Consider the following 11843-nt stretch of genomic DNA (forward strand, 5'->3'; position numbering starts at 1 on the left):
CACAAGTATGATACAAGTAAGGCTCATCCCCAAAAAACTTCTTCACATCATGCAAAAACTTCTTCGTTTGGTGAAAAGACAAATCCTGAGGCACCAAATCACTTGCAAAATAATTAGCTAAGTCAACGAACCACGGAACAAATATTGAGAGGTCGCGAATACATGTTCATCTTGAAATACATGATTAATTTCAGACTTATCAAAGATTCATCCTCCAATCTAGATAAGTAAGCGACACTTGATGCCTTTTCCCCTTTCTATCTTTCACCACAAAATCAAATTCTTACAACAACAACACACATCTAATAATCCGTTGCTTTGAATCCTTCTTAGAAATCAAATACCTCAATGCCAAATGGTCAGTATGTACTATGACCTTAGTACCATCAAAATTTGTCAAATGCAAAAACCACTGCAAGAAGAACTTACTTGGTCACGGCGTAATTCTTTTATTCTTATACCTCGGAAACTGAATAACCTATAATAGAGCCTTACCTATTAAATAATGTTTGATATAATGTTTACAGACCTAGACTAAGGCAATAAACTTTATTTAGAAGTATTAGATCCTAAATGTCAAGGGACGACCATGATAACCGGAAACTAGCAAAATTGGATTAGTAAATGTCCTTACGTCTTGTGAATGTTTGGGAGTGTAGTATGAAATCTAAAACTTGTAAAAATAGTTTAAATAGGTCAAGTAATCTTTATAGGGTAAAAAAGACCAGTTAAAACCCCCAAGGACCACCCTAGGGGTCCTTAAAGAGGTCCCAAATGTTGGCAAGAAGGCTACCAAGGCAGCTTGGGAAAATCCCCTATTTGAGGGTGCATGTGTGTCACTCAGTCAACACTCAAAGGGAAAAATATTCCTCACAACGCGGGGCTGTCACGAACTTATTTGCCACAATTTGGATTCCAGAAAATAGATTTGGAGGTGATCCCGCAACGCTCATCCATGTCACAGATTTGGTCGCGTCATTTATAAGTCAAGTTGACTTCACAAAAAGGTATAATTAGGTAAGAGGCCTTTTAGGTATTCTAGAGGAGGGATGTATATTGATTTAGGTCAGTTTTAAGTCATTTTTACCCACCCAAATCAAAACCTTAAATGAAATCAAAATCACTCTCACTTCTCTCTAGTTTCTCTCACTACTCCAAAGATCCCTAGTGAATAAGAACACCAAGATTTCTCTAGGGCTTTACGATCAACGGTTTCTCTCAAAAATTGGAATGGATTGTTAGGATATGGAGGATATTCATTCTTGGGACTCCTTTCCCCATGAGGTTCTTCAAAATTTGTATTTAAATATACTCGAAAGTCCTAATTTTCGTCCAATTTTGTTGGTCTACTTTATAACTTGATATATTTAGTCTTAATTCAATTATTAGTGGTGATTTATCTATTTTTGCAGATGGTTTAATGTATCACTTTAGGATTTGACCTAAATGTGTATGAAGACAAATGAAAACACTTTTTCTACTAACCTAACTTGTGAATTAGCTTGATTATGATTAAGGAAGATATAATTGAATGAATTCTTGCATAATTTACTATTATATAATGATGATGATTAAATTTTTGGGTTAATCTTATGTAATGGGGGTGATTCCTTTGATGAGATTCTTGGAAGCCATTGGTAAGACTTTCAAGTCATGAATACTCTATTATATTAATGTTGGTCTATTCTTTGTACTATTGTTTAATTGAAGTATAAATGATGAATTTAAATATGTATGATTAGGATATGAAGATGATGAGTGTGAGGTTATGATAGGTGTATGATTATAAGGGATTGGAAGTGATTCTCTTGTGCATCTTATAATTAGTTATGGTGCAATGTTCTGGCATAATGTTGGGTAGTGATAAACATCATTTCTCATCATAGAACTTAGGAGTTATGATCATGTTATACAAGTAGTTAGTTTTCTAAGACCTACATTATAAACTAATGCTAAGGAAGACTTAGAGATGCTTCGAATAGGGAATTTAGCTTAGCACCAAGCAAAATAGACAATGATAGGAGTCCCTTACAAATAGGAAGGTAGGTTCACCAAAAGTCTCATGCGGTGGAAACTACAACGTGAATTATCATAGAGAGAGTTTCTAGTAACAATCTCCTAGTTCCTTAACTATGTTCCCCCATAAGAAAACTAGCTAGTGGATCGACGTAGACTCTTTTATGATGTATATGTCCTACCATGGCAAGTAAGATGCCCTCCTTTGTGTGAGGGGTTGGCACCAGATCCATATTTAGCTCATGTGGTCTAATGTCGAATCTGTTGAACTTTCCTAAAAGTAAAATTAATGAAAGAAAGTAAATAGTCTTATAATAACTAGGATGACTTGAGGGGTGTTCTTAGTGTAGGTATGGGTATAGGACTTTACCTATACATTGCACAAGTGTACCTTGAGGGGATTCCTAGGGTGATATCTTTATGTATATATGTTATGAATGAAATGCATAATGTTGATTCTATATAATGTTGGTCTCATATAATGTTGCTTTAACTTGATAAACATGATTGTGGTATAAGTTGCTATATATGTTGTTAGCTATACTCCTTATGATGTTATATGATGTAAAGGCAATGCTGATGGTAAATTTGCTAGTTTACTTGGTTTATGTGAGGTTATAGGGCTTCACATACACAGTTCACTAGTTGACTTAAATTTTTATTAGAGTAGGGTCTTGTAATGTATTGATCAAATGTTGTTTATAGCATTGTTCTGATGTTTCATTTGATCATGTAATATTAGAATGACTTATTCTTTTTATGTTTTGGATTTTGATATGTTCTTTGAATGTTCATGAAAGCTTTTAAAATTAACTTAGAATGCTTATAAACAAAATCTCCCTTTGTGTATATTTTAAATGATTTACTTGCATATGTTTCCACACTTAGTACATGTGGTTTGTACTAACCCATATTCACTTTTATTTTCTACAGAATTTGTAGGTTCGGACCAATGAATATATTACACTCCTTCTTGAAGAACATGGATTGATAACCCCAAGTTGATGAATCCTCAAGTCCGGGGATGAAGAAGCTTAACTCTAGCTTTCATGTTTCTTATTTTGAAGACTTTATTGTAATCTCTATATGAGACATATTGTAATGTTGTAAGGGGTATGTCCAAAATTTTGTACTATTATGTTTAATGGTTTCTGTGAGATAATTCAAGACTATTTTCAATATATGAGAAGTATAAGTGAACTTCAAATATAGATTTTTAATTTGTTCATATTTTTTGTTCTATCGATGATGCAATGATGTATGTTAAGGGCTTGTCTAAGGCCTCTTCGAGGACAAAGAAGTCGTTATGTCTAGGGAGTGCTCCCTAGTAGTGACATCTAGGCTGTCTTTAAGGAATTAATTGCATATAAAATCGGGTGAAGTATCTTTTCGTGCCTTTTTCCCAACACACAATGAAGTTCTACCCCACTTGCGTCACATATGACCTAAAAATTGTTCCCCCCCCCCCAATCTGGAGTAATAATGATGGGTGCAAATACTAGATTCTTCTTTAACTCTATTAAAGTCAAACTTACTCTCCTTTTCAAGAAGTTTGCACAATGGATGTGCAATTTTTGAGAAATCTTTTATGAACCTCTTATAAAATCAAGCATGTCCAAGAAAACTTCTCACAACTTTAATGGATATAGGTGGGGGAAGAGTTCTTTTACCTCAAATTTAGCTCTATCAACCTCAATACCTTTTTCAAAGATTCGATGGCCCAACGCTATACCTTCTTTTACCATTAAGTGACAATTCCTCCAATTTAGGTCCAAATTACATTATTCACACCTTGTCAATACCTCAGCCAAATTGTCCAAACTCTGATCGAAGGGTCAGATATCATTGAGAAATAATCCATGACAAACTCAATAGGTTCCTCCACCATATCAGAGAAAATTTACATCATACAACGCTTGAAGGTCGGTCGAGCATTACACAACCCAATGGCATGTGCTTGAAGGCAAAGGTCCTACAGAGGCAAGTGAAGGTTGTCTTCTCTGGTCTTCCATAGCTATAGATATTTTTTTGTAACCCGAATAACCATCAGAAAGCAATACCAACCCTTACCCACAAGTCTATCCAACATCTGGTCTAGGAATTGCATCGGAAAATGCTCCTTATTTGTCCAAGCGTTCAACATCCGGTTGTCCATACAGGCTCTTCATCCAGTCATGGGCTGTATAGAAACAAGATCATTTCTTTCATTAAGCACCATAGTAATACGGACCTTCATAGTCACAAACAAAACATGACACACCAAACTACTATCTACAAAGGGATAAATATCTCTAGCATCTAACAACTTCATGATGTCATTTATAATTACCTCTTGCATATGCAGATTTAGTCTTCTTTGGTGCTTGCTTGATACTAGACTTGTGATCTGGCATGAGTTGAATTTTCTAAGAACAAATAAAAAGAGGGATCCCAATAATGTCCTCAATAGTCCACCCAATAGCTCACTTGAATCTGTTCAACACCCTAGCCAAGCACTCTACTTATCTCCCATTCAAATATGCCGCAACAAGATATTATATTTCCCTAAGAATACATACCTCAAATGTGGTAGCAGAGTCTTAATCTCTAATTTAGGTGTTTTTCAATAGACGGTTTTGAAGGTAAGCACTCACAATTCTTTATATTTATCTCCAACTCCAGCTTCTTCAATTTCGACCGATATTCACACCTATCATCTGTAGCAACCAATTCATCATAGTCTTTAATATTATCATTCTAAAATTTCATCATAACAGCTGCTAGTGACTCAACACCCAATCTCTCTTCCAGTTACACCTCACACCACTCTCAGCTCTGTATGTTATAGTAGATATCGATTGGATCTCACCACTCTACTTCATGGACCTACAAATTTTGAAAGTTGCTTTTTCATTGCTGAGTCTGAACATCATCTACCTGTTCTTCATACAAAACAACACTCTCTAAAGCCAAGAAACGGTATCCAAATAATGATGGAAACCTCAAAGTCAAACTCACAATAAAGAATAATAAAATCTGCCAATGAATGACTGCACTTGCACTAGAACATCATGTAGTAGACCAATGGGACTCTACAAAGCTCTATTGGCCATGAGCAACCTATTCATAGTTGATTTTGGATCTCGCAATCCAAACTTTTTGTAAATGGACAACGGAATGAGATTTATGCTAGCACCAAGGTCACACAATGTCTTAGAAAAGTGCATGAAGCCAATGGTACATGGGATAGTGAAGGCACCATGATCCTTATTCTTCTGCATAAGGGACTTTGTAACAATTGCACTATAATGTTGTAACCTATCATCATCTTCGGAACTCAGAGATCTCTTCTTTTTCACCATGTACTTCATAAATTTGGCATACTCATGTATTTGCTCCAAAGCTTCTATGAATGAAACATTAATGGAAAGATGTTTCAACATCGTAATAAACATATGGTATTTGCCTTCTTCTATCTTATTCACTAACCTCTGTGGAAGGATATAGAGGACTAGGTATGGGAACAATTTTCTCTGTTACCACCGCTTCTCCCTTTGTTGCATTCGCAGAGTCTCCAGTCACCTCAACCATATCGTCATCTTTACTAGTTGTAGTATCCACTCCAGACAACATAGGTAGATCAAGAGTTTTCTTACCCCACGAGTGGTGATTGTCATACAATGCCTATCATTCTTTGGATTCTGGATGGTGTTACTTGGAAGAGTGTCAGGTTGACGTAGGTTTATTGTAGTAGAAAAATGAGTCATGTGTTGCTCAAGATGCTTTATTGACACGTAGGGGCATCAACATTTTGACCAATACTAGACAAGTAATTCCACATCTCCTTCACATTCTCATTCATCGCATCAAACGTTCTCATCATCTTTTACATCATATCCTTAATATGTGACATATTACCTCCAACTTCCCTTGGACCAGATTCCTATTTTTTAGGAGAAACTTAAGGCCCAACCCGATTGTTTTTATTGCCATAGTTGTTCCGATTGTAGTTACCCATATTTGCAAGCTCACAATGCACTGTTTTAGATAAACAAATCATGAACTTACGTAATAAGAAGAATAAACCAAAATTTCAAATTGAATTGCAAGAGTCCCCTCCAATTTTTAAATTGAGATTTATTTACGTTTTCCATTCTTCCTCCTCTTCTTGTTGAAACACTAAGTTTAAAACATATTCGATATTAATATATATTATAGTATAAAAATACATTCAAATAAAATTCCTTTTTATATTAAGGATTGCGACATTTCAAAGGATTATTAGTTTTCCAAGATGTTTTAACTTTTCTGAAAGATTGTGACTTTTCAAAGAGTTGTGACTATTCAAAAAGATTGTAACTTGTATGATAAGGCACAATAAGGACTTCTTCATACTTTCCGTTGTTTGCTATATATAAAGGGGATCTCTCACATTATTAAACCACAAATTTCTATGCTTTATAATCTTCTTACTTTCAACACCCAATTTAGTACATAATTTATATTTCATACTATATTTTTTTAAACAACTTTCTGGAACATTAGTCCGATTTATTGTTTATTTCAAATATGTTGGATAAGTATTAATCCAAAGTATTAGTCGTAATCCTACAAAATATTCAATCTATATATATTTATAGTATGAAAAATATTATAAGTAGATACCTTTTCACATTGAATGATTGTGACTTTTTCAAATAATTGAGAGTTTTTTAAATAGTTGTAAGTTTTCTGAAGGATTGTTATGATTCCGTATCGGCGAAAGTTTATAACATTTTGGATATATGATTAATACAACAAAATTACAACTTCCAATATATGAAAAGGTACAAGTACCTTATCAAGTTGCAGCGAAATTTAGTCTCTCTTTTTAGTCTAGCTTCTTCAATTTTAATTCAATGAAGAATGCGTAAGAAAATTTTATCAAAAAACACAAAATTAATTCAATACATATCTATAAAAGATAACTATCACATCAGGAGAGTTATCATATTCATAAAAGATAACTAGATGTAACCGGCATCGGCGTCCTCGGGGAAGACTGAGACTAGCCTCTTAGCTGATATCATTACATTCATAGTCTAAAATGTAGGAAATTTAAGACTTCTATATATCTATCTCGAGGTTTACATAGATCTCTTGCATAAACATAAATATATTCATATCAAGTATACATAGACCCTTCGTATAAAAAGATTACATAGTCTTCTAATTTATTGTACATAGATATATAAGATACTTAACATAGTCATAAAAGAGTTTGTCATCTCATAACTATCTAAACAAGTGTGTATTAATTGGGAATATCTCATACGTCAATGTAATAAAAACACATATAGGATCTACATATTTAGTACTCAAATGAAAAGGAAAGAACTAGAAGTCTTAAAAAAAGAACAACATTCATAAACTTGATAGTGGCATTGCCCTCGGAGAGTGAGGACCTTCCCAACCTGGATGAGTGAGAATTCCAAATCTTCCTTCAAAGTTATCTAGAAATCCCTTCAACGAGCGGAACCTAAAATGTTGAGGAAAAGTAAGAAAATGGGGTTAGTAGATTACATCTACTAAGTATGAGACTATATGCACACACATCATAAAATGATGCTAGAAAGGGGAATTTCATTAAAGCATGCTATTTTAAATTTGAAAAGCCTTATGCACATGAAAGAACCAATACAATTCATTAAGTAAAAATCATGTTCATTGCAAGACCAACCATACTAAATCTATCAATGTCAATCATGCATACCGACATACTTGAACATATAATAAAGACCACTTTATAATCAAGCATAACCTCAACAAGAATGAATAAGATTTCATTACAACCTAGCCAAAGCAATACTACTCATGAACCCTCATTAAGTCCACTAGTGCAATGAATAGGCAAAGCCCCATAACCTTACCCAATCAAGTAAGCCTAACAACAACATAACCAATGTCAAACTTCACATATCATATCATTAAGAGTACATAGCATCATACTTTAGAATTGTAGACCAAACATGTATTCATGAGTGAATTCAACATCATAAGATAACATCAACATGTAAGATCATTACACACATGTTATTACATTTATAAGCTTATACATACATAAAAATATCCTCCTAAGATTCCCTTCAAGTCTAACTAGTGCAATGTATAGTTAGAGTCTCATACCACTACCTTGGCTAAGATAACCACCTTAAGTAATCCTAGTTAGAGTTCATTCATTACATAGTTTTTCCTTTTGGGAACATCATGCCTTAAAGGACATAGACCACATGAGCTAATGTAGAATCTGGTGTCATGGAACCCTACATCGAAAGAAAAGGAAGACTACTTGCTAAGGTAGTACAAAAACATGAACATAGAAACTAAGTGAATCCACTAGCTAGTATTCCTATAGGGGCATTATAGTAAAAAATGTAAGAGATATATTTGGGACCCACTTTATGCTACATGGATTATAGTCTCCAATATCATGAGTACGTTAGTGATCCTACCTTCCCTATGTGGGAAGGGACACTCATCACTCTTGTTCACTCGGTGCTTAGCTATATTCCCTTTTTAAAATGTCTTTAATACCTTTATTTATCATCATAACTAAATGTAGGTCATAAGGTCTATCCCTGTCACATCCTCGGAGCATCCCCTAGAAGTAACATGGCGCACTTGATATGTCGGAGGTCTTATACAATCCATAGTTATCATTCATCGCATTGTCACAGTAAATTTAGCAGAAAATTTAAAAAATTTCTGTCATGACCCAAAACCGAGCCGCGACTGGCACCCACACTTACCCTCCTATGTGAGCGAACCAACCAATCTAAACCCTAACATTTCAATTTAATATCAACAGAAAGTAATGTGGAAGACTTAAACTCATTAATAAAAACCAATTCAATAACATCTAAAATTCAACAACTATTATTCCCCAAAATCTGGAAGTCATCACCACAAGAACATCTATGATCAAATTACTAAACTAAGAGTATTCTAAGAAGCTAAAATAAACAAAAGCTAGTCCATGCCGGAACTTCAAGGCATCAAGACATGAGGAAGAAGATCCAGTCCAAGCTAGAAGCATTAGCTCACCCTGAAATCCGGTGTAATGAAGACTGGCTAGAGTTGCGGTTGAGTTGAAGACGACGGTACGTTTGCTGCACTCCACAAATAACAAAGAAAACAAATACAAGTAGGGGTCAGTACAAAACACGGGTACTGAGTAGATATCATCGGCCAACTCAAAATAGAAAACAGTATATATCAGATAATATCATAAATCAACTACAATACTCAACGTGTAGCAACAACAAGTTCTATAATCATTAATAAACACCGCCAAGTTCACACATGAGGACTCAAGCCTCAATACCATACTCATTTGGGAATTAGGTTCATTAGATTGAGTATATTAACATCTTTCAAGATTCATTATCTTTATTCCTCTTGTGTCGGTACGTGACACTCCGCTCCCCTACTACTATGTGTCGGTACGTGACACTCCGATCCCCTAATTCTATGTGTCGGTTCGTGACACCCGATCCCTTAATTCTACGTGTCGGTTCGTGACACCCGATCCCCTAATTCTACGTGTCGGTTCGTGACACCCGATCCCCTAATTCTACGTGTCGGTTCGTGACACCCGGTCCCCCTAATACTACGTGTCGGTTCGTGACACCCGATCCCCTAATTCTACGTGTCGGTTCGTGACACCCGGTCCCCTAATTCTACGTGTCGGTTCGTGACACCCGATCCCCTAATTCTACGTGTCGGTTCGTGACACCCGGTCCCCTAATTCTACGTGTCGGTTCGTGACACCCGGTCCCCCTAATTCTACGTGTCGGTTCGTGACACCCGATCCCCTAATTCTACGTGTCGGTTCGTGACACCCGGTCCCCCTAATACTACGTGTCGGTTCGTGACACCCGCTCCACTAATCTCATTCTATTAATTCATCAATCCTTCTTTTATACCAAGGCATCATCAACCCCATTACTTTAGTTCATCAAGCCTTCTTTTATACCAAGGCATCATCAATCTCATTAACAAAGTAGATTAGGGTTTTTCAAGATTTGGGATTCAATAGCTTCATCATGCTTATTTTATCACAATTATATACAAAATCACATCATGCATGCACACAATTAAGCATATAGAAGGGTTTACAATACTACCCAATACATATCATTCGCTATTAAGAGTTTACTACGAATAGCATAAACCATAACCTACCTCCACCGAAGATTCGTGATCAAGCAAGCAAATTCCCCAAATTCTTGTTGTCCTCTTCGTTTCTCTCTCTCTCTACTCGTTCTCCCTCTCTTTCTGTTCTTTTTCTTTTTCTTATTCAAACCCTCTTTCTTTTACCCTAATTAGCATATAATTAAGTATAAAGATGGTAATAATATCCCCCTAATTAACTCAAGGTTACCTCTTTTAACCCCCAAGTAATTAGACTTATTAACATTAACCCTCTAACTTTATAATTAAAGCAGGAATAGTCCAAAACGCCCCTTAAATTACTTAACAGAAATCCGACCCAGCCTGGGATTACGCAGCCTGTGACGGCCCGTCGTGCCTGCGACGGTCCGTCCTGCTGGTTCCGTCACAAAGTTCAGAGACTCAATTTCCTTGAAGAGTCTGTGACGGTCCGTCGTGCTCACGACGGTCCGTCCTGCCATGTCGTCACGAAGTTCAGAGAGTCGATTTCAGTACCCAAATTTCAGAATTCTAAGTGTTTTGGAACGAGACCCCCTCGACGGCCCGTCGTGCCCATGACGGTCCGTCGTGGGTTCCGTCGACTCAGACAGTTTTTCCAGAAATAAAATCTGCTGCTCAAAACGACTAAACAGGTCGTTACAATAACTACCAATTTACCCATCGTTCGTCCCCGAACGATCACGAGAAGAAAACAAGGGCGAAAAGGGAGTACCTGAATCTGTAAACAGGTGTGGGTATCTTTCTTGCATATCAGCCTCCTTCTCCCAAGTGGCCTCTTCAACTGGTCGATTCTTCCATTGAACTTTGATGGATGCAATCTCCCTTGATCTCAACTTGCGAATTTCTCTATCTAGAATGGCAACAGGCTCCTCCTCATAAGACAAATTCTCATCAAGCAGAACTGAATCCCAACGAATGATGTAGTTTCCATCCCCATGGTATCTTTTCAACATAGACACATGAAATACCGGATGCACTCCTGACAGCCCTGGAGGCAAGGCTAATTCATAAGCCACCTCCCCTACTCGCTTAAGTACTTCAAATGGTCCAATATACCTTGGGCTTAGCTTACCTCTTTTACCAAACCGCATCACCCCTTTCATGGGCGAAACCTTCAGCAAGACTTGCTCACCCTCCATGAACTCCAAGTCCCTAACCTTTCGATCTGCATATTCCTTTTGCCTGCTTTGAGCCGCTAGAAGCTTTTCTTGAATAGATTTCACCTTCTCTAATGAATCCCTCAAAAGGTCAGTACCCCAAGGTCTAACCTCAAATGCATCAAACCAACCAATGGGAGACCTACATCTCCTCCCATACAATGCTTCGAAAGGAGCCATATCAATACTTGAGTGATAGCTATTATTGTATGAAAACTCTGCTAAGGGTAAGAAGCTATCCCAATGGCCACCAAATTCTATCACACATGCACGAAGCATATCCTCCAACACTTGAATCGTTCGCTCAGACTGTCCATCTGTCTGAGGGTGGAATGCAGTACTAAGGTCAAACCTAGTACCTAATTCCGCATGCAATGTTCTCCAAGACATAGAAGTAAACTGTGTACCTCTGTCTGATATGATGGAGAGTGGAACTCCATGCAACCGAACGATCTCTGAGATATAGAGTTTGGCTAACTT

General features: G+C 36.6%; 1 long non-coding RNA gene across 1 annotated transcript; it reads right to left on the minus strand.

The window, feature by feature from the left end:
- Positions 1 to 7263: 7263 nt before the first annotated feature.
- On the minus strand, positions 7264 to 9133 carry LOC114074791. The gene is made up of 2 exons (XR_003575068.1): positions 9079 to 9133; positions 7264 to 7513 (listed from the first exon to the last, which is right to left on the minus strand). It is a non-coding gene; the product is annotated as an uncharacterized LOC114074791 (long non-coding RNA).
- Between the last annotated feature and the right edge of the window lie 2710 nt (positions 9134 to 11843).

Source organism: Solanum pennellii, chromosome 11, assembly GCF_001406875.1.
Source record: "Solanum pennellii chromosome 11, SPENNV200".
Lineage (NCBI taxonomy): Eukaryota > Viridiplantae > Streptophyta > Magnoliopsida > Solanales > Solanaceae > Solanum > Solanum pennellii.